The sequence below is a fragment of the Ailuropoda melanoleuca genome, chromosome 8, assembly GCF_002007445.2.
Source record: "Ailuropoda melanoleuca isolate Jingjing chromosome 8, ASM200744v2, whole genome shotgun sequence".
Lineage (NCBI taxonomy): Eukaryota > Metazoa > Chordata > Mammalia > Carnivora > Ursidae > Ailuropoda > Ailuropoda melanoleuca.
The window spans coordinates 62,056,837-62,079,582 of NC_048225.1; the positions used below are offsets into that span (position 1 = coordinate 62,056,837).

The 22,746-nt window shown below is 38.5% G+C and overlaps 1 protein-coding gene and 1 pseudogene across 6 annotated transcripts in view; one reads left to right on the forward strand and one right to left on the reverse strand.

Moving 5' to 3' along the window:
• SBF2 (SET binding factor 2) overlaps nt 1-22,746 on the reverse strand; it is a 453,500-nt gene that overhangs the window by 429,871 nt on the left and 883 nt on the right. The gene's annotated exons all lie outside the window — the stretch shown is intronic.
• On the forward strand, nt 7,370-8,772 carry LOC117803286 (annotated as a pseudogene).

The window sequence follows — 22,746 nt, forward strand, 5'->3', positions numbered from 1 at the left end:
AAATCATTTAGTGGTTATAATAAAGATCTGATCTATTTATACTAAAAGTTCTCTTTTTAGGGAAAGTTCCTGTTAAGGGCGGGGGGAGCAGGAAAAGGATGGCAACCTGGGGGCGCCTGGGTGGCTCAGTCGTTAAGCATCTGCCTTCGGCTCAGGGCGTGATCCCAGAATCCTGGGATCAAGCCCACATCGGGCTCCGCTGGGAGCCTGCTTCTTCATCTCCAACTTCCCCTCGTGTTCCCTCTCTCGCTGGCTGTCTCTCTCTCTGTCAAATAAATAAATAAAATCTTGGGGGAAAAAAAAAAAAGGATAGCAACTTGGCTGCCATCTGACCTAAGTAAATTGTTCATTCAAAATTCATTCCACAAGTATCTACTAGGGGTCTTTTATGTGCCAGGTATTTTACTAGAGACCAAAAAAAAAAAAAAAAAGAGTAGGATACAGCTCCTGTCTTAAAAGAGCGTACAGTCAAGTACAGAAGTCAGCAAAATAATCAGCACAAAAAAGTATCTATTTTTTAAATATGTTAAAATATCCGTATCTCTGGCCAATTAATATGAAAACATCCAGGGAACTCAATAAAAACCATATCCAGGATGCCTGGGTGACTCAGTTGGTTAAGCGACTGCCTTAGGTTCAGGTCATCATCCTGGAGTCCCAGGATCGAGTCCCATATCGGGTTTCTTGCTCAATGGAGAGTTTGCTTCCCCCTCTGACTCTCCCCCATCTCGTGTTGTCTCTCTCAAATAAATAAATAAAATCTTGAAAAAAAACAAAAACAAAAAACACCATATCCAGCTGAAATGTTGTGAAATATGCCTAAATACTACGTACATGTATAAAGAACACATGTATGTAAAAATAACAAATGCCATTTTTGAGTACTTTCTCTGCTAGGCAGAAGACCCTACTTATAAGTTCATTTAATCCTCAAAAATCTTAGGAAGCAGGGACTACTGTTAATATTACTGTTACTGTCTCTAGTTGCTCAAATTGTGTCCTCTCTTGTTTTGTACTTTTCCAGTGAGGACATGCATGAGGTAATGTAACTGGTTGGTCACAACTGAGTATAAATTGAGTCAGACAACCTGAGTTTGAATTTCTTAACCACCTACTTGAGTGTGACTGTGGACAAATCAATTTATCTTCTGCAAACCTGGGATACTAGTAACTAGAGACGTCTCAGTCAAGGACAGAGCACTGAGGCCTTAAAGGACTAGGATATGCCAATCATTATTGGTAGGGAAGGCTATCCCTGTCATGCAGGATACCAAGACTGCAGGATACAGGTAATGAAGATTTCAGATTTCCTCTGCCAATGACACTCTTCAAATACCATGAGGCATCCTGGGTATGAATTTGAAGCCAAACTACTGAAAGATTAAACAGAATGACATGACCATTTTACTGAAGACAAAAATTACTCTCGTTATACGTCCAGGATCATGTAAGTCTTCTTTAACATATGAAAATCCCTTTAGAAATTTCCTTTATCTATACCCCACTCTCAAAAGTATATAATCAATCTCTCCTCACAAACACAGTGCAGCAATCTTTGCCCACGGGTCCTGTCCCCCATGCTATAATAAAAGCACCTTTTTGCACCAAAAAAGTATTACCCTGGTAGGAGTACAGAACTAGCCAGAGAAGAATTTAACCAAAAACAGGTATAAGGAGGTTCCTATAGCAGATTATTAGTTGTCTCCTAATAGCTACAATGATGATGGTGGTGGTGGTGGTGATAGAAGCTCCAATTTTAAGTAGACATATGGGTCACATTTCTCAGTATCCCTTCAGCTAACTTTCAACCAAAGGAGGTGATGTGGGCCTAAAGGGAAGGAGTCATCCCACTTCCCCACTTTGTCCATCCTCTTACTTGGCACACGGATGTGATAGGGGTACAATGTTAAATATAAAGCTGGAAGCAGCCTATACAAACCCAAAACTGTCTAGACCCAGGCCTTTACGTCAAAGAGAAATAAATTTCTATACTGTTGACATTTATGTTAGGTCTCTACTACAGGCAGCCAAACCTCTATCCAAACAGAGCGCTCTTTATAATAATGAAAAAGGAACCGAGCTATGGCAGTGACTGTAGGAAAAGAAAGAAAAAGAGGAATGTGAGAAAAATTTAGGAAGAAAAATAAAACACTTTCAAGTGAAAATGAGGGAAAAAAGGGAAAGTGTGGCAAGTTTCTGATTTGGGTGAATGACCAAGGTGAAAGAAAAGGTTTAGAAGAACCAGGGATGTTTACTCAACAATGTTGAATTTCCAATTCTGGTAAGACATTTAGGTGGATTTTTTTTTTCTGTAGGCAGTTCCACCTCCTAGTCCCCACCTACATACCCTTGCTAGTATCCTCTTGATGCCTTGAGGCTGTCCAAAGCAGCCCAATGATTACAAATTTAGTAGGTTTCATACTAATAAGGATGTGAGCCTTTTTTTTTTTTGAAGATTTTATTTATTTGAGAGAGAGAAAGAGTCAGCAAGAGAGAGAGAGAAGGAGCAGGGGGAGGGGCAGAGGGAGAAGCACACTCCTCAATGAGCAGGGAACCCAATGTGGGGCTCGATCCCAGGACCCTCGGATCATGACCTGAGCCAAAGGCAGATGCTTAACCGACTGAGCCAAATGAGCCACTAAGGGGCTGCGGATGTGAGCCTTTTAAATGAATTTTCCATTTCTCTGCTAGTGAGGCTGATCAAGCATAACGAAAGTATAAATTCCTCAAGAACAAAGCAAATATCCACCCCCACCTGCATCAATCACTCAATAGACAGTTGACTGAATGGTTTAAAGGAAACCATTTGGCACTTCACTTATGAAAAGCTGCTACTCTTTCTCTGAAGGAGAGGAGTCTAGTTTTTTTCCTAAATGCTCTACTCCTATTAATAGAACCTGTAAAAGAGGGGCGCCTGGACGGCTCAGTGGGTTACACGTCTGCCTTCGGCTCAGGTCATAATCCCAGAGTCCTGAGATCAAGTTCTGCTTTGGGCTCCGTGCTCAGCAGGGAGTCTGCTTCACCCTCTCCCTCTGCCTCTGTGTACTCTCTCTCTCTGTGTCTCTCTCTGTCTCAAATAAATAAATAATCTTAAAAAAAAAAACAAAAAAGAACCTGTAAAATAGAACCTTCAGTATCTGGCTTGTTTTTTATTGTAGCATGATGTCTAGCACACAACAGCCAATAAACATTTCTTGAATAAACAAATAACTAAACAGTATATTTATCTGAGGATCCCCCAATTTCAACAGAGGATTGTGCACAGTGTAAGAACATAAGCCTTGGACTTAAAAAAAAAAAAAAAAAAAACAGGATTGAGAGACTGATGTCACCAGTTCCAGCTATATAACCTTAAGCAAAGTACTTGATGTCTCCAAGTCTCAGTAACTTTACCTACCTTATGTATTTGTTGAGAGAAATTAATGATAAATAAGTTTGGCATATGGTATTTGATAAATGATAGCCATATTAATGGAAACTATGCATGCCATCTTTCAAACAATTAAAAAAGGCCAGAGAATGTTATCATATAATCTCCTGAAATGTACTATGGTAACTTTATCAAAGGCTATAGTGTTTTCAAATATCCTTCATGCTTCTACAACCATATTTCTCAAACACACAATCTTAACAATAGTAGTGAAAGAAAATTTTGGGGACATAGAAGGGTAATACAGTTAACTTGTGTTTTTAAAAGCCTTCAGTTTTTAACCACTCTAAATCAATCTTTATTGTTTCAGAAAGAATCTCAATTCTTTCCTCCTTTAAAAAAATGAGTTTTATTAATCTAATCCTGTGTGGACTTGATTTACTCAGACTAAAATTATTTGGTGAAACATCTGTCTCAAAAGAAAAACAAGTAACATTCTTTTCAAATTCCATAAAACCGCGTGGGATAATTATATAAAGCATTTGTAAAATTCACTCCAGTCCCAACTGCTACTTTCCATTGCAAATTAATTTTCATACTATTATTTTTCCAAGCTTGTTCTGACACTTGATTATTTCTCTAAATGTAGCTAGACTTAGCTTAAGCTGGAAAAAAACAAAGCACAGATTTTTACCTACAAGCAGATGTCGTTAAGTATAAACAGATTTTTTTCAGTTAAAAATTTGCCCCCAAACTAGTTATTTTCTTTAAACAAGAATCTTCAGTTTCAAGTTTTTAAGTCCATATTTTAAATAAAGTGTAATGATAGGATATTGGCTTGAGGAGAAAATAAACTGAGATGTCAAGTTCCCAAACAAATTAATTGTTTTCTTCAAATCATGGTGCTGACCTTGTAAATTAATAAAATATAAAAACAGCTACAGACAATGGATCAAGTGAAAAGAAGTAATCTACAGAATGATCTCATTGATGGAAAATGGAAAGATACAAATTCTTTCTCCTAACTCAGACTATTAGGGAGATCATTAAAAAGAAAGTTCTACAAATCTGTCTACTTGATAAATACCAACTAAATAATTATTCACCTCCCATTAGATAGAGTAGTCTGCTAAAATAATATAAGTATCTCCGCCAAAAGGATTTTTTTCCAGTTTCAAAGATTTGTCTATTCATAGAATATTGGGATTTATTTGGACCATGCCCTCAAGGAACTCAGTCTAGATAAATTAGACAAACACAAAAGGGAAGAGCTTATAATTTTCAGAACTCAAATTACTGGTTTTAAATATGTTTTGGACATGATAAAGGCCAAAGACAAGCAGCAATCTATAACATTTCAGAGACATAATCTGCATTAGGTATAAATAACATCTGATATCCCTGCTCCAGTTCCTTAGCATTCTCACCTTCATGAAGCTATTCAGTTTACTCTGTTGCTGCTTAAGCCATAAATCTTATTAAGTGACTTTTTTCTGATTAAAATTCCCCTGAAGGAAATGGGAGTATGAATTAACACAATCTCTCTGGAAGAGAATTGAGCAATACACCTCAAAACTGTTTTTTGTTTTGTTTTTTTTTTTTAATGTTCTTTTGGCTTTCAAAAATGGCTGGAACCAGAAATTTAAGTGATGTTTCTAAAGCTCTGTCTCTCTCTCTCTCATGTTTTGGCTATCTTTGACTCTGTTCAATATTCAGCCAGACTCTCTAAACACAGTAGGGAAAATACACATTGGCAGCCCCAACTAAGTCACAGTCTCCTACTTTAGTCATCCTTGTAGAAAGAGAGTATCTTGCTCCTTCCAAAAGAAAAGATCCAGAGATGGCTCTAATTAGCCCAGTTTACGATAGGGGGTGGGAGTAACTAGAACTAGCATTTTCCCTGGGACTACAAGAAAGAGAAGACATGCTTCCCAAAGGAAAGGATGTTGGACAAAAAATTAACGTATGTTCATATAAATAAACATATCCCTTGATCCAGCAATTCTACTTCTAGAAATTAAAATCTACACTATTATTGTGTCCCAGACTATTTTTATTATTTATTTTATTTATTTATTTTTTTTTTTAAAGATTTTATTTATCTATTTGACAGAGATAGAGACAGCCAGCGAGAGAGGGAACACANTTACACTATTATTGTGTCCCAGACTATTTTTATTATTTATTTTATTTATTTATTTTTTTTTAAAGATTTTATTTATCTATTTGACAGAGATAGAGACAGCCAGCGAGAGAGGGAACACAAGCAGGGGGAGTGGGAGAGGAAGAAGCAGGCTCCCAGCAAAGGAGCCTGACGTGGGGGCTCGATCCTGTAACGCCGGGATCACGCCCTGAGCCGAAGGCAGACGCTTAACCGCTGTGCCACCCAGGCGCCCCTATTTATTTTATTTAAAATCAATTAATTTCATGGTATATTATTAGCTTCAGAGGTAGAGTTTAATGATTCATCAGTTGCGTATATCACCCACTGTTCATTACATCAAGTGCCCTCCTTAATACCAGTCATTCAGTTACCCCATCCTTCCACCCACCTCCCCTTCAGCAACCCTCAGTTGATTTCCTATAGTTAAGAGTATCTTATGGTTTGTCTCCTTCTCTGATTTCATTTTATTTTATTTTCCCTCCCTTCCCCTATTTCATCCATTCTGTTTCTCTAAAACCATAAGATACCTAGGAATAAACCTAAACAAAGAGGCAAAGGATCTGTATGCAGAAAACTACAGAACACTCATGAAAGAAACTGATGAAGACACAAAGAAATGGAAAAGCATTCCATGCTCATGGACTGGAAGAACAAACATTGTTAAAATGTCTATGCTACCTAGAGCAATCTACACATTCAATGCAATCCTATCAAAATACCATCAACTTTTTTCACAGTTGGAACAAATTATCCTAAAATTTGTATGGAACCAGAAAAGACTCCTAATAGCCAAAGGAATGTTGAAAAAGAAAACCAAACTGGTACATCACACTTCTGGTACATCCAAAATGTTTTCATGTGTCTGTTGGCCACCTGCATGTCTTCTTTGGAGAAGTGTCTGTTCAAGTCTTCTGCCCATTTATTGATTGGATTATTTGTTCTTTGGATGTTGAGTTTGACAAGTTCCTTATAGGTTTTGGATACTAACCCTTTATCTGATAGGTCATTTGCAAATATCTTCTCCCATTCTGTCGGTCGTCTTTTGGTTTTGTTGACTGCTTCGTTTGCTGTGCAAAAGCTTTTTATCTTGATGAAGTCCCAATAGTTCATTTTTGCCTTTGTTTCCCTTGCCTTTGGAGATGTGTCTAGCAAGAAGTTGCTGCAGCCGAGGTCACAGAAGTTGCTGCCTGTGTTCTCTAGGATTTTGATGGATTCCTCTCTCCCATTTAGGTTTTTCAACCATTTTGAGTCTATTTTTGTGTATGGTGTAAGGAAATAGTCCAATTTCATTCTTCCGCATGTGGCTGTCCAATTTTCCCAACACCATTTGTTGAAGAGACTGTCTTTTTTCTATTGGATATTCTTTCCAGCTTTGTTGAAGATTTGTTGACCACAGAGTTGAGGGTCCATTCCTGAGTTCTCTGTTCTGTTCCATTGATCTATGTGTCTGTTTTTGTGCCATACCATGCTGTGTTGATGATTACAGCTTTGGGTTTTTTTAAAAAGATGTTATTTATTTATTTATTTATTTATTTATTTGAGAGAGAGAGGGCACAAGCAGGGGGAGCGGGAGAGGGAGAAGGAGGCTCCTCACTAATCAGGGAGCCCAATACAGGGCTCAATCCCAGGACTCAGGGATCATGACCTGAGCCGAAGGCAGACACTTAACTGACTGAGCCACCCAGGTGCCCCTCAATCCCATGCTTTTAACTACTAAACTTTACTGGCCTCTCTCTTTTCTACTTATCCCAAGAAATTAATGATGAATGAAAAGATTAGGTAGGAGGATTCATCACAGGACTATTTTTAACAGCTAAAATTAAGAAATAACCAAAATGTCTAATCATAAGAGATTAATTGGTAAAATGATTATATGTACATCAAATTATATGTTAAAATAATAAAAACACTTTCTAGCTAATAAAAGTTAATGCTATCATATAATATATATTTAGAATATGGAAAGCTGCCAGTAATATGCAGTTAACTTTAAAAAACACAGAGACACCTGGGTGGTTCAGTTGGTTAAGCATCAGACTCTTGATCTCAGCTCAGGTCTTGGTCTCAAGATTGTGAGTTCAAGCACCACACTGGGCTCCACGCTAGGTGTGGATCCTACTTAAAAACAAACAACCAAACAAACACACAGAATGCATAAATGAATAGATGCTACGAACTTGTTTCATAAGAAGTAAAATAAAAATATAATATACAGCACAGGGAATACTGTAATAATATTTAATATTATTATTAAATAATATGACAGATGGTAACTAGACTTACAGTGGGAATCATTTCATAATGTATGAAAACATCAAATCATTATGATGTATCTGAAATGAACAGGATACTGTATGTCAATTATACTTCAATTTAAAAAAAATCATGCTGGAAAAAATGATACTTAGAAATCACAAAAATCTCAGGAAAACCATCTGCTGAAATGTCAGTAGTATACCACTTCACACCCAGCAGGATGGCTAAAATCAGGCAGATAACAAAAGAGTAGCAATTGCAAAGTCAAGAAAACAATCTTGATTCCTTAAGAGAATGGCTAGTCGTTCACTATAGTTGAGGGTTACTTATTTGTCAATTATTAGCTACTCACATAATTTCCTTACGTCTTTCAATAATTTCTTCAATAGCTTCAAACCTCATGATATACAAATACAAATAACTCTTGGGAAAATGGTGATTTCATCACACCATTTCTCTAAAATTGTCCATTAAAAAAAATAAAAAATCCCCAGTGAGCCTCTATATAATATGTGCATAGGAGAAAAGAACATTTATGCTGTTTTGGTTTGAATTTTTTAATCAGATGCTTTGGTAACTAATCATTGTTTAATCATTAGTAGAAAAAAACAGACTCATTACACAAAAGTGTAAAAAGAAAGTGATAGGAGGTCCCTTGATAGTCCCTCAATGCTCTCCTAGCCAGCCGCCTGTTGAGCCCAGCACCCAGCCATGGCTTGCCCCTGGATCAAGTCATTGGCCTCCTGGTGGCCGTCTTCCACAGGTACTCAGGCAAGGAAGGGACAAGAACACCCTGACCACGAAGGAGATGAAGGAGCTGATCCAGAAAGAGCTCACCACTGGCCCGAAGCTGCAGAATGCAGATACTGCAAAGGCGGTGGAGAACCTGGGCCAGAACAAGGATCAAGCGGTGAACTTCCAAGAATCTGTCACCATCCTGGGGGCCATTGCATTAAACTACAATGACAACCTCACAGGCTGAAAATAAATCAGGAAGGCAGACACACTCTCTGTTGGGCCTAAGTCAAACCCAGCAGTGGGTAATTGTACAAAAACAAATTTTTTTGATCAAAAAAAAAAGGTGATAGGATAGCTTTTAGAAAACATTATTTCAGTTTAATTGTACAAATTAAATCAGTCTAGGATTTAGATGTTTGGGGATTTGAACTATTGTTTTTTAAAAGCTGCTTCAACTAACATTCATGCTTACTAAGTAATAAAAATGGTATCATTATTTGTTCAGATTAAAATCAAACAGGAAAGATTACAAAGCATTAATTAAAAACAAATATGAACACACAGTTCTACAGAACTTACTTTTCTTTTAAAATTAACAGAAAATGTGACGCGTGTTTAGCTGCACTTTGAGTTGTATGTGAATGTTATGACCATGTTTCTAGGTAACATGAAAGTTTTGTCTATGCTGAGAACATGGGTGGAAAACAGGTACAAACACAAAGATGCCCTCTTCCCACACTTCTGTATATGGTATATTCTCTTTTCCTATGCTGAATTCTAATAGAGCGGACCAGTTGGTGCTGTAGTTTAAGGCCTGTGGTTAAGGAATGAAACGTCTCCTGAAGCACAGTCTTGACACAATCATCCAGAAGAGACAGATCCTTGGACAGGAAACTAGAACCAGAAAAGTGTACCTTAAACAGATCTGACAGGAATGGACTGTTTGACTCCCATCTATGGCCTAGACTTAAGGAAACATGTTAAAAGGAAAAACAACCTCTATCATCTGATGGCAGGCCAGAAACTAGCTAGGACAGTATCTCTTTTGGAGACCATGGACCAAACAGAACTAAACTACACCTAGCAAACCAGATGACTGACCTGAAAGCTACTCTCTGGCTTCATTATCCTTGTTTTCTTTTCAGCCTTTAGAAAACTCTCATTTCAAGGGTGCCTGGCTGGGCAATAAAAAAGAAATGATGGGTGGAGAGGTCCAGAATGTTAAGAAAAAAATGACATTCCATAAGAACAGTAGAGAAACAACCATGTGGTAGCTTTCCTTCTATTGCCAACCTTGGAAGACTGGGGTTTTATTTTATTACAAGAAATACACACACACACACACACACACACACACACATAATGGAATATTACTCAGCCATAAAAAAGAATGAGATCCTGCCATTTGCAACAACATGGATAGGTTATAATGCTAAGTGAAATAAGTCAGTCAGAGAAAGATGAATACCATATGATTTCACTCATATGTAGAATTTAAGAAACAAAATAAATGAACAATCAAAGAAAAAAGAGACAAACAAAAAACAGACTTTTAAATGTAGAGAGCAAAGTGGCGGTTGCCACTTGGTTGGGGGCATGGACTGCTGACCAGGAGGATGAAGAGTACACTTATCATGATAAACACTAATGTAGAGAATTGTTGAATCATTATTTTGTACACTTGAAACTAATATGACACTGTATGTTAATTCCACTTCAATAAAAAAATAGCAAATAAAAAATAACTAGAAAATTTCTATACAAGTATCTCGAATGAAATTAACTGTGACAAGTCTTAAGAGATAGGTACTACAGTCACGATTCAGCACCCTTCTGTAATGTTTAAAATGTTTATAACAAGTATGTATTACTGTAGCAAATAAAATATGAAACAATTTAGTAACAGACCGGTGAGTAAAAGCATGAAGGTGCTGATGTACTAGAACCATGACAGTATGAATCAAAAACTGGGTAGAAAAATAGATGAGCAGAGTTTCTAATCATCTGGACAAAAGAATTCAAGAGCCAAGCAGAAAAAGATCAGTCAGAAACTAGGTCTCCAAGTACGGAAAGTCAAGATGAGTAAAACAAGGTGCACAGATTATAAAGGAGACCTGACCACGAGTCTAAAATCAAAGGCAATTAACCTGCTTCCTATGAAAGCAAGCACTTTCCCCAAGTTCTCCTATAGAAATACTTTTAAACTTTCTATGTAACAGATTTTTTAAACTTTGTTTTCCAAAGTATCAACTATTTCAACTCCAGAGATAAAGTGCAGAAGGACAAGAAAATAATGCAATGAAGTGATTGGACTATGAAAACAGCTGAGAAAAAAAAAGTTTTAGCTGTTCTAATATAATTTTCATTTAATACGTATCAGTTCTCCTGTTCAGGTCCCAACATTATTACTTTTCAGTTCTCCTTTCCCAGTCCCAATGTTTCAGCCAAATTGAGAATCTACCCATTGTTTATCACTTCAGTGTTTTTGCCACTACTACTGTCCCTAACCTGAAAATCCCTCCCTATTGCTCTCCCTCATTCTTCTTCACTCCTCAGTCCCTACAATATATTTATAAAGAAAAATTTTTATTTAAAGTCAGAAAATCAATTTTAAGTCCCATTAAAATTCAATTAAAAATCAGTATGAAAGTGAGCAAATTATTTAACTTTGATGGACCCCAGGGTTACTCACTGTGTTACTGTGAAGAGTCCGTGAGGTAATGTATGTGAAAATTCTCAATATTTTTTTAATAAATGACCTGAAGATCCAATCTGATAGCCTGCCTATAAAGGAAATTCCTAAAGTAACAAATGTAAGCTGTGTGACACATCTAAAGAAAATACTGATTGACTTTACCAACACAATAATATGGAGAGAACAAGCAGTAAAATTTATTTATCTATCATCTATCTATCTATCTATCTATCTATCTATCTATCTATCTATCTTAAAACAGACTCCATGCCCAACATGGGGATTGAACTCACCCTGAGATCAAGGGTCTCATGCTCTACTGACTAAGCCAGCCAGGCAACCCAGCACAAGTAAAATTTAGAACAAAGAACATACATAGATCTAAACCTTTCTAAACTATGTGCAATATATATATTCATATTCCAAAGAACTCTGACTCTTCTATAGCATATTACTCACCCAAATATTTAGACTGAATGCTGTTTTAATTTGTAATATTGTAAGAATGTTTTTTAATATATTTGGTTTCTAAAAGCATAATATATCACAAAATTACTTAATTGTCTTATATTTAACACTGCTCTATCTAGATACATTTCCTAATACTTAGAAACAGCAAGCGTTATAAAAACTTCATGAACCATCATGTACACAGTAGGTTGACTAGTGTCCCCCACAAAATTCCACCCGAACCCCAGAATGTGATCTTATTTGGAGATAGGGTTTTTGTTGATGTAATTAGTTAAGGATCTCAAGATGAAATCGTGCTGGATTTAGGGTGCACCCTAAATCCAATGATCACTGTCTTTTTTAAGATTTTATTTATTTTTTTATTTGAGAGAGAGAGAGAAAGAGAGCACAAGCAGGGGGAGGGGCAGAGGGAGAGAGAATCTCAAGCAGACTCCTTGCTGAGCATGGAGCCTGACAAGAGGCTCAATCCCATGACCCTGAGATCACGACTGGAGCAGAAACTAAGACTTGGATGTTGAACCCACTGAGCCTCCCAGGTGCCCCTGATTACTGTCTCAATAAGAGAAAGGGAAAGGAGATGTGGACACAGAGACAAAAAAGAAGGCCATGCAAAGATGAGGCAGAGAGCAGAGTGATGCTGTCACAAATCAAGGAAGCCTAGAGCCACCTGAAACTGGAAGAAGCGAGGAAGGATCCTTCCTTGGGGCCTTCAGAGGGAGCACTACCCTCCCAGCACCTTGATTTCAGACTTACGGTCTCCAGAACTGTGAAAGAATAAGTGTTGTTTTAAGCCAATAAATTTGCAAGATGTGTTATGGCAGCCTTAGGAAACTCATAGTGCAGACAGCTAACCTGTAGCTACCTTCACTGTAAAGTGAAGATTATTTCTCTGGTATTTCCTATAATAGCGTTAAGCCTCCCTTAAAATACAAGTTTTTCTTTTCTTAATCTTTTGTTCCTATATTCTAGAATAATCGATTATCTGTAAAACCATATGTAATATTTTTTTTTAAATCTAGCCTGACTGAATTCATCTAAACTTAGGCAGTAGTTGTATGAAATATTTCCATAGGCAAAATTACTTTTCCATTCATTTTTTTCAGTAAATAATGAAACATAGATATCACTAAAAAAACCTCTAGGGATGCCTGGGTGGCTCAGTTGGTTAAGCATCTGCCTTCCTTTGGCTCAGGTCATGATCCCAGGGTCCTGGAATCAAGTACTGCATCTGGCTCCTTGCTCAGCAGGGAGACTGCTTCTCCCTCTCCCTCTCCCTCTGTGGCGACTTTGTGGGTGGTGGCAAGTAACATAGGCACTTAACTTACAACTCTAACATTTTATGAAATGCAAAGATCTTGATTAAGTCCATATGTCACTGATCTCTCTGCCATACCTGACACTGAGAAAGGTTCTTTCACTTTCTATGACTCACTTTGTATGACTCTGGATTTCCAACACAGAAAACTCTAATTTATGATAGTTTAACCATACAAAGTTATAATCTTTCATTAAAAAAAAAAAAAAAAAGAGGGGCACCTGGGTGGCACAGCGGTTAAGCGTCTGCCTTCGGCTCAGCGTGACCCCGGCGTTATGGGATCGAGCCCCACATCAGGCTCCTCCGCTATGAGCCTGCTTCTTCCTCTCCCACTCCCCCTGCTTGTGTTCCCTCTCTCGCTGGCTGTCTCTCTCTGTCAAATAAATAAATAAAATCTTTAAAAAAAAAAAAAAAAGAATCAGGGCACCCAGGTGGCTCAGTCAGTTGCGTGTCTGCCTTTGGCTCGGGTCATGATCCCAGGGTACTGGGATCAAGCTCCACACTGGGCTCCTTGCTCAGCGACGAGCCTGCTTCTCCCTATCCCTCTGCCACTCCCCCTGCTTGTGCTCTCTCTCTCTCTAATAAATGAATAAAATCTTTTAAAAAAACTTCAGAGGGCAGTTATGACAATCCCATAAGTCATTAGGACCCAGGTTCTTTCTAGGGTGTGGGTCCTCATCTACATGGCCAAGATGCCTACTGGAGCTCTAGTCTTTATAGCAGTAGGCCAGTCTCAGGAAAAGAGAAAAACTAAACTAGGAAGGTACACTCTTTAAGAGCATTTTTGGAATGCTGAGCTCATTTCCACTTATATCAAACTGGCCAGAACTTATTCACGTTTATATTTCTTAGAAACTTTAAAATGAGAGGGGGCGCCTGGGTGGCGCAGTCGTTAAGCGTCTGCCTTCGGCTCAGGGTGTGATCCCGGCGTTCTGGGATCGAGTCCCACAACGGGCTCCTCCGCTTGGAGCCTGCTTCTTCCTCTCCCACTCGCCCTGCTTGTGCTCCCTCTCTCTCTGGCTGTCTCTCTCTGTCAAATAAATAAATAAAATCTTAAAAAAAAAAAAAGATAAAAAAAAAAGAAACTTTAAAATGAGAGGGGACAAAAAAAAAAAAAAGGAAAGAAAAGAAACAAAACTTGAAAATTGTCCCTCTTCTGCATGGCCACATGAACAACCAAAAATCAGGGGTTCTAACAACCTCGAGGAAAGGAATGGCTACTGAGGAAAACTGAATGTCTCTCCCAAACTTTCCAACCCTTCCTTTATGACTCCTTTTATTTTCCATCCTCCTAGCAAGAGATTCCCCAAAACTCAGTCTTTGGTCCTCTATTCTTCCACTCTACATCAACTTTCTGAGGGCACTCACAGTGTCATAGCTCTATCAAAATAACTCTCATGTCTTTGTGTCCAGCCCCTACCTGTCCCATTTTCTGAAGTCTCCTTTTGGATGACTGTAAAGTAAAACCCCATCATCTTCCAAGTCCACAAAGAAAAATAAGAAATGTCAAGAGAAAAATAGTTTCAATCGCTTTAAGTCATGGTACCTCTGACTTCTCTTTCCACTTCCCACAAGCCATGGGAGGCAGGTCACAGTAAGCTTCTAAAAAGAAAATAAATTGGACTCTGTGAGGCTTATACAACATATGACTTAGGATGCACATTTATCAAACTGGCTTTGGCCCCCCACAACTCTACTGTAATGTTGTAAAGTCACTATCCTTATTTTCAAGTCCATGAGCCAATTTGCCATAGACTGTGTCCCCCAAAATTCATATGTTAAGACCTAATCCCCATTGTGCTAGCATTTAAAGGTAGAGCCAAAGTGAGGGTATTTGGAGCCCTCATGAATGAGATTAGTGCCGTTATAAAACAGGCCCCAGAGATTTCCCTTGCACCTTCCACCATGTGAGGATATGATGGGAGACCTCTGTCTATGAGCCAGGAAGCCAGCCCTCACAAGACCCTGAATCAGCGTGGGCCTTGATCTTGGACTTCACAGCCTCCAGAACTGTGAGAAATAAATGTTTGTTGTTTAAGCCACTCAGATTATGGTAATTTGTTTTAGCAACCCAAATGGACTAAGACACTATTGTCGGTCTTCATTACACATGACATCTTCAGACCTTTGACATTCATCATTTCCTCCTCCTCAAAATTCTCTACACCCAAGGTTTCCATGATACCACATTACCTTGGTTCTCTTGCAAAACCTCTGACCACTCCTGGCTATTACTGCTCTATCTACCCCTTAAATATTGAATTTTCTCGGGGTTCAATTCTCCTCTTTTCATTCTATACACATTTCCTCAACAATCTCATTTTTTTCTTTATATCTGACAATCAGTTGGATATTAGTAATTGCCAAATCAAAATCTCTAATTTTCACTTATCTCCTGACCAATATATTTAAACACCTAAATGGCATCTCTACCTTGATTTAGGCAAGCACCTTTAATTCCACATGTACAAAACTAAGTTCAGCATTTCTTTCCTGCATCCAAAGGTATTGATTCTCCTGAATCCCCTATTTACATCCATAGCATCAATACCCACCCAATTAACTAGGCTAGAAACTTTGTTACCTTCAACTACTCTTTCTCCTTTATCTCTCACAACCATTTCATTACTAAATTTTGCTAATTTGAGCTTTTAAATTTCTCTAGGGGTGCCTGGGTGCCACACCGGTTAAGCGTCTGCCTTCGGCTCAGGGCGCGGTCCCAGCGTTATGGGATGGAGCCCCACATCAGGCTCCTCTGCTGTGAGCCTGCTTCTTCCTCTCCCACTACCCCTTCTTGTGTTCCCTCTCTCGCTGGCTGTCTCTATCTCTGTCGAATAAATAAATAAAATCTTTTAAAATAAATAAATAAATAAATATTCTCTAGACTCCATACCTTCTTTTCCATTCCCACTGTAAAAGCTGCTGAGTTTTCTCACATTGGTCTTTCTCCCTCCAGTCCACTGCCATTTGGGTCATATTTCTATGCCGTTTCTTGTTTTTCAAGACCCCCATTTCTCAACAGACCCCACTGTCTTACAGAGTCAAAGCCAAATTCCATAGCCTGATATACAGAATTTTTCATACTCTACTCTAGCAACGTTCACTTCGATTTCCATCTACACTATAATTCTCTCTGTTCTTGGAACAAGACATTCACACATTTACATGTTTTTCTCTCTGCCTTTAATCTCCTTTACCCTCTTTTCCACATGGCAGTGCTTATTCATCCTACATAACTTGGCTTAAACATCACCTCTCATAAGAAGTCTTCTCTTTCTTTCAGTAAAGTGGATCCATCTTCTTCATTTATCATTATTTATTTCAAGACCATCCCCATTAATGACTAAGGGATAGCATCTTACATTTATTCATTTATTTTTGTTCTAGCACTTAGCACAATGCCTGCAAAAGCGAAAAATACTTGTCAAGTCTATGAATCTCAAGTGGTGCTGTGCTTGACAACTGGCAACAAACAGCAAATAAGAAAACCCAACTACTGTACTTCAATATAGTGTGGGGGAGGGGAAGGAATCCAGGCTGACTATGAATTATAATGGCTCAATAATAACCAACTGTCCATCTTTAAAATGTCTCAAACTATATTTCAGGTATTGTGCATAAGTTTACCTCTTAGCTTATCTCACTCATACTGCCTAAATAAAACTAATGATATACTTAAGAAGTATTTCAAATCTTTCTCTAACATACTTAAGTGGGTTGATATGAAAGAATACAAGAATTTCAAATGATTAAGATACTTGACTCCAGGTTAAATACTATATAGATAAATGGATTAAATTCTAAATGTATTAATGGACAGCAAAAAATAAACGCAAGAGGGGTGCCTGGCTGGTTCAATCAGTACAGCACAAAACTCTTGATCTCAGGGTCATGAGTTCAAGCACCACATTGTCTGTGGAGCCTTCTTTTAAAAAAATAAAAATAAAAAAGATATTTAAGAAAAATTCAATTTAAAAAAGCTATAAGATAGGGGCACCTGGCTGGTTCAGTGGGTAGAGCATGTGACTCTGATATCACGAGTCACATGCTCTACCCACTGAACCAGCCAGGTGCCCCTATCTTGTGTTCATTCAATACGTCTTTATTGAACATTTACTATGTGCCAAGCACTCCTGTTTGTATACAATTCAAATAGCATGGATTATTTTTTTCAGTTTGTAAAAGCAATTTTTCCAAAGACAAGGTTTTTGGTCTTTCAATCCAATTTTAATGTAGATACATGAAAAAAAATTCAAATGAAAAGTATTACTAATTGAAAAGACACTTTAGGAACAAATACAGAGTGCACTGATTGAATAATTCCAGGAATACTGTGGTATTAAGCACACATTTCATTATCATATTATCATAATCCGATTAGCTTTAGAGAGACTTAGGTAATAAAATCATACTAACTTCCAAAGAAAGCTTTATTATAAAGATTTACAGAATCAACCAGGTTTATTATTCACTTACAATTCAAAGTACACAAATTTAGTGGATTTTCTTCCAATAAGTTCTTACAGAGGGTTTACATAAAAAAGACTACTCAAAGGATACAATTCAAGATATAAAAGTATTCAAATGTCTAAAAAGTTATCCCAAATTAAAACATCTGCTCTTCAAAGGACACTGTTAAGAAAATGAAAAGGCAAACCACAGACTGAAAGAAATTATTTGCAAAATACCTGATAAAGACTTGTATCTGAAATTAATTCATCTATCTATCTGTCTTTAAAGTAGGCTCCACACCCAGCGTGGAGCCCAATATGGGGCTTGAACTCACAACCCTGAGATCAAGACTTGAGCTGAGATCAGGAGTGCCATGCTGGGGGCACCTGGGTGGCTCTGTAGGTTGAGAAACCAACTCTTAGTTTCCACTCAGGTCATGATCTCAGGGTCATGGGATCAAGCCCACTCAGCAGGGAATCTGCTTCCCCTCTCTGTCTCCCTCTGCCCCTCCCCCTGCACACTCTCTCTTTCTCTCAAATAAATAAATCTTTAAAAAAAAAGAGTTGGATGCTTAACTGATGGAACCACCCAGGCACCCCTGTATTTGAAATTAAAAAATAAAACAAAACAAAAAAACCTTAATAAGAAGTTAACAATAAAATAGAAAAGAACAAAAATTTGATCTGAGACTTTACAAAAAATATTCAAATGCAGTAAGTACATGAAAAGGTGACTAACATCATTAGTAACCAGGAAAATGCCAATTGAAGCCACAATGAGATACCACTACATATCCACTAGAATGGCTAAAAGTTTTTTTAATTTCAAGTAACAAAAATAAATAAAATAAGAAGAATAACTACAACCTTCATACATTGCCAGTAAGTATGCAAAATGGCACAGCCAGTTTGGAAAATAGTTTGGCTGTTTCACAGCAAGTTAAACAGACACTTATCATATGACCCAGCAATTCTTCTCCCATGTATTTACCCAAGAGAAATGAAACCATATGAACACTCAAAGATCTGTATGCAAATGTCCAGAATAACTTTGCACGTAATAGCTGAAAATGGAAACTCAAATCTCCACCAACTGGTGAATTGATAAATAAATTGTACTATATTCAGCAACAAAAAGGAACAACTGGCAATACATACAAAGTGGATAAATCTCAAACATATTCTTCCAAGTAGTAAAAAAGCCAGACATAGAAAACTATATCATTCCATTTAGATGACCTTCGAAAAGAGACAAAAACAAAAGGACAGAAAACAGATCAGTGATTGCCAGAGGCTAGGAAGGGAATTGACTTCACAGGGACAAAGAGAACTTTCTTTTTTTTTTTTTTTAAGATTTATTTGCGAGACCAAGATAGCACAAGCAGGAGGACAGGCAGAGGGAGAAAAAGAGGGACAAGCCGACTCCCCTGAGTGCAGAGCCTGAGGCCATCTCTGTCCCAAGACCCTGAGATCATGACCTGAGCCAAAGTCAGACTCTTAATCGCTTAAGGGAGTGCAGAGCCTGAGGCCATCTCTGTCCCAAGACCCTGAGATCATGACGTGAGTCAAAGTCAGACTCTTAATCGCTTAACCGACTAAGCCACCCAGGTGTCCCAAAGAACATTTTGTAGAGATAGAAATGCTCTGTATCTATACCTTGATTGTGGTAGTAGCTACATTTATGTATACACCTGTCAAAACTCATTGAACTGTTCAGTTAAAAAAGTGAATTTATTACATGTAAATTATACTTCAATAAACGTGACTAAAGAAAAATTATCCCAAGTAAAAAAATTATAATAAAATCATACATTTTACTATCCAGATTATACAATTTATAAAAGCTTCCGGATTTTCTTACTTAAAAAAATAATCTTCCCTGGGGCGCCTGGCTGGCTCAGTTAGTAGAGCATGCGACTCTTGATCTCGCGGTTGTGAGCTGGGGCTTCACGTGTGCCGCAGAGTTTACTAAAAAATAAAAAATAGGTCACCTTGGTGGCTCAGTCAGTAGGATGTCCAACTCTTGATTGTGGCTCTGGTCATGATCTCAGCATCGTGAGATCAAGCCCCACATATGGCTCAAGCGCTGGGCATGACCCTGCTTAGGATTCTCTCTCTCCCTCTCCCTCTGCCCCCACCAAAAAATAATAAATAATAATAAAAATTATAAAATAATCTTCCTTTTCCCTCCTGTGGGATGGTGACTAGTCATGTTAGCCCTAGATGGGTGGGGGTTGTCAGAGCCCAAGTGAACCAAGGAAGGAGTCCATGTGGGAAGATACATGTGCTTAGCCCAAGCACTGGAAGGGAGGGTCAACACAGAGGGGCAACCTTGCATGGGACACTAGGTGTGAACCGAGTGAAGAGGATGTCTTCACATGGAAGCAGCCCAATGTGGGGTATCAGAGCCTAAGTGGGGTAAGAAATACACCCACAGGGGCACCTGGGTGGCGCAGTCGTTAAGCGTCTGCCTTCCGCTCAGGGCGTGATCCCAGCGTTCTGGGATTTAGTCCCACATCAGGCTCCTCTGCTAGGAGCCTGCTTCTTCCTCTCCCACTCCCCCTGCTTGTGTTCCCTCTCTCGCTGGCTGTCTCTCTCTGTCAAATATATAAAAATAAAATCTTTAAAAAAAAGGAAAGAAATACACCCACAAACAGTGGGGAAACTAACATTGGGAGTCAGAGTCAGAGCAGGTTGAAGAAGGTGTCCCAGAACTGGGACACCCTGGTATGGGCTGTTAGCTCCTGAGATGGGTAGTGGAGTGGGAGGGATAGAATAAAGAATCCGCAGAGAAAAAAGGCATCCAGGAGAGGAGAGGGTGGTAGCAAATATGAAAGTTTGGTTAAATACAGGAAGATGTGAACAAATAAGTAAATATATTAAGGATAATGGAAGCCAGATTTCTATCAGAGAAGAGTATTACAAATATGAAAAAGAAAAAAACTAGAATGGACCGTGGAGTGTTGTGCTGAAATTGGAGGTATTAGTGTGAACTCATCGTTTTCAATATATACAGATAAATATAAATGTAAATATGTGTGTGTGTGTGTGTGTACGTCTATGTATTCCCAGTTTCATCCATTAAGAGGGTCTGGGAGCATTAACAACCCCACAGCAGCAAACATACTAGCACTGAGATTGTAGCTTCAAAAGGTCATTCTCCCCTAAAAGGATCCAGGGCTCCCCAGAGAAATAGCCAACTGCAGGGCTAAGGCAGGTACAGTACAGGATAAATCTGTGCCAAAAAGTAAAGACATGCTCAAAGAGTGATGGGAACATGTCATAAGGACACAAAAGCCAGCCTGAATGGGCTCTCACTAGCCAAATGAGGAACAATCTAAACATCGAAATAAATAGTAACAGAATATAATCCACGAAGAAACACTCATACAGACAGGAATACAGGAATACATTAGAAGTTAGATGAGGAACAAGATATTTACATAGTTTCAAAGTACTCCACACAAAACTATGTATTAACAATTACATACTAATTTTATAGCAAGGAAGCCTGGCAGGCATTGCTTATATCAAGTAAGTAATCAAAGTGAAAATCACCAATAATGGAATAAACTGAAATTGTGTACCACCTGATAGACAGCAATGAGCATGACTTTTGTGATATTTCTACCCAAGTATATAACCTGTATGTATCTAATCGTAAGAGAACAGATAATCCCAAATTGAGGGGCATTCTATAAAACAACGGCTCTGTAATCTTCGTAAGTGTCAAGATGATGAAAGTCAAGAAAAGATGGAGGAACTGTTCCAGAATGAAGAAGACTAAAGAGATACGACAAGTAAAAGCAACATATAATTCTGAATGGGATCCTTTTGCCAGTACAAAGATTAACAGAAAAATCAACAAAGCTTGAACCAGTCGGTAAACTAAATGGAGTACTGTATCAGTACAAATTTCCTGATTTTGATAATTGTATTGTGATTGTGCAGGAGAATATCCCTGTTTATAAAAATGCACACTAGAGCACTCTGGGGTGATAGGGCATCAGGTCAGCAGCTTCCTCTTAAATGGTGCAGAGAATAAAGTTCTTTGTACCTCACCTGCAAGTTTTCTGCAAGTATGTGATTGTTTCAGCTTTAAGCGAGGGGGAAAAACAATGTTGGTAAAAATGAAATAATATTAAAAATAAACCGTGACTCTTCATATTGTTAACCTTGGTAAGAGACACCAGACTATGCAAAATTACTAGGAAATAAAATGTTGGAGCCAGAAGACACTTTAAATACAGCCCAACCCCTTCTCTTAACAATTGACCTCAATCAGGTTGTGAATAGTGAAAGATTTAAAAATATAAAAGGTTCCCACTAAAAGAAGTTATTAGAAGAGTAATAGCGAAGGGCAGTTGACCAAGAGTGGGTAGAACAATGACATTCTGACGCTACAAATGGCTGTAACCATCAGCAAAGCACAATCTCAGCATCTCCACTGAAAGATGAAGGCACTGTCTGCCACTATCTAAAATTCCTTGCCAATATGCAACTGGAATTACACTGAAATAGTTGTGCTTCCCGGTTCAACTAATTACATTACTTTTACCTATACACTAACACAAAGAAATGCAAATACAAAAATAAACGTGCATGAACCCTTAATTTTCTTAAGTTGCAGAAGTTCATGATGAAACTGAAATACAATGCATTTGCCAAACTGTTCCTTATGAAGAATGTTTTGTGATGAATTGTAAGCATAATTAAAACACACATTAAACGCTGCATGTCAACGATACTCAAAAAAAACCCTTTTAATCCAAAAAAAATTTTTTAAAGCACAAATTAACGTGAAACAAGACTTTCAGCGGTCGGCTGACCTTACTTAAAAGATAGTGTTCAGACACTCTGAAATGGCTGTCATGTCTATCCTGAAAGAACAGGGAGCATTTCCTAGAAATGTTGAAAAATGCAAGGATCCTTTTCCCCTCCCCGGTACCACGCGTTCACCGGGGCGGTGACTAGACAGGCCCCCAACACGCAGGGGCGAGGTCGCACTGGACTCTCAGCATTTCCTTTTGGAGAGGACAGCCCCCTGCGTCACTCGTTACTCACTCAGGATGCAGGGCAGAAGTTTATCCCCGAGGAACTTAACACAGTTGGCTCCCGCCCTCCCAGCCCTGCAGTCCTGACCCAATCCCGCCGGCACCAGGGCACTGCCCCTGGTACCCGGCCTCCTCCAGGGCTCGGGTCGCGGCACCCAGACTCTCCCCAGCTGGGCCTCCCTGGGCTCCCGTGAACGCGGCCTCCTCCCCTCCCCTCCCCCTCCCCTCGTGC